General features: G+C 33.0%; 2 non-coding genes across 2 annotated transcripts; both read left to right on the plus strand.

The window, feature by feature from the left end:
- Nucleotides 1-844: 844 nt before the first annotated feature.
- trnac-gca (transfer RNA cysteine (anticodon GCA)) lies at nt 845-916 on the plus strand. Its single transcript has one exon. It is a non-coding gene; the product is annotated as a tRNA-Cys (tRNA).
- A 225-nt stretch (nt 917-1141) lies between these two features.
- trnac-gca (transfer RNA cysteine (anticodon GCA)) lies at nt 1142-1213 on the plus strand. Its single transcript has one exon. It is a non-coding gene; the product is annotated as a tRNA-Cys (tRNA).
- Nucleotides 1214-1234: the final 21 nt, after the last annotated feature.

The following is a 1234-nucleotide window of genomic DNA, read 5'->3' on the forward strand; positions in this document are numbered from 1 at the left end:
TGCTGAATTCAAACATCCTGATAGGTAAAACAAGTATGTAGCAAATATTTTGATGCCAGCCAATCAGTTTTGTTAAATTCAAAAGGATATCAAGGTTTTATCTGCTTCAAATCCAGATTTTAAAACCTATTAAAAAACAATTTCATTAATTTAAAATCTCAACAGCCACTGTACAAATTCATAAAATCCTCCCCATCTATTCGAACTGTGCATCACTTTGGCAAGTACAGCAGGAACGCATTCTGAACTTAATTGTAGATGCAATGTTAACTAAAAACAACTAGAGTTCATACATTTGCTGATGACAAAATGTTAGGAATTTTGGGATCATAGACAAAACCATGACTAATTTATCAGATTCAGCTAATAATGGTGTTTCTGAAAAATTCCTAATTGAGGATGCACCAATTTTCTGGATTTCAGCAAATTCAAAGCTCAAGTCTAAACACTTGTTAGATGCAAAATAATATTTGCATGCATGAACTCAAATGAGTTCAAATATCCTGATGTGTAAAACAAGCTAAATCTCCACAGCATTACTTTGGGGGAAAAATCACTTCAAGTACAACAAAATATTTTAAAATGAGGTTAAATAGTTTGCACTTTAATATATCTATGAGATATAAAAGACTAGAAATGTTTGATAGATATCTGATTGTCATTGTCAATGCAGCACATTCAATAACAAGTATGTTGAATAATCAGATTTTGTAAGATAGACTACAATATATTCCACAAAGATAAAGCTTCATGTGCTTCAAATCCAGATTTAAAAACCTTCATTATCGCCTACGAAGAAGCACTTTCAAGAATTCCAATTCTCTGATTATGTATTACATGACGTGGGGGTATAGCTCAGTGGCAGAGCATTTGACTGCAGATCAAGAGGTCCCCAGTTCAAATCTGGGTGCCCCCTATTTAATATCTGTTAGCAAAATTCCCAATGCACCACTTTCTAAAACAAGTATGCTGAATAAAAAGATTTTGTAAGACAGACTACAATATGTTCAACAGAGGTAAAGTGTTATGTGCTTCAAATATAGATTGAAAAACCTACATAAAAACTTACTAAAAAACATATTCATGAATTTAAATTCTTTGACTGTATATGTTATATGACAATAAACATCTTGTACAACATGGGGGTATAGCTCAGTGGTAGAGCATTTGACTGCAGATCAAGAGGTCCCCAGTTCAAATCTGGGTGCCCCCTGATTAAAATCTGTAAACATCC

The sequence above is a fragment of the Poecilia formosa genome, unplaced genomic scaffold (genome assembly GCF_000485575.1).
Source record: "Poecilia formosa unplaced genomic scaffold, Poecilia_formosa-5.1.2 Scaffold3681, whole genome shotgun sequence".
NCBI lineage: Eukaryota > Metazoa > Chordata > Actinopteri > Cyprinodontiformes > Poeciliidae > Poecilia > Poecilia formosa.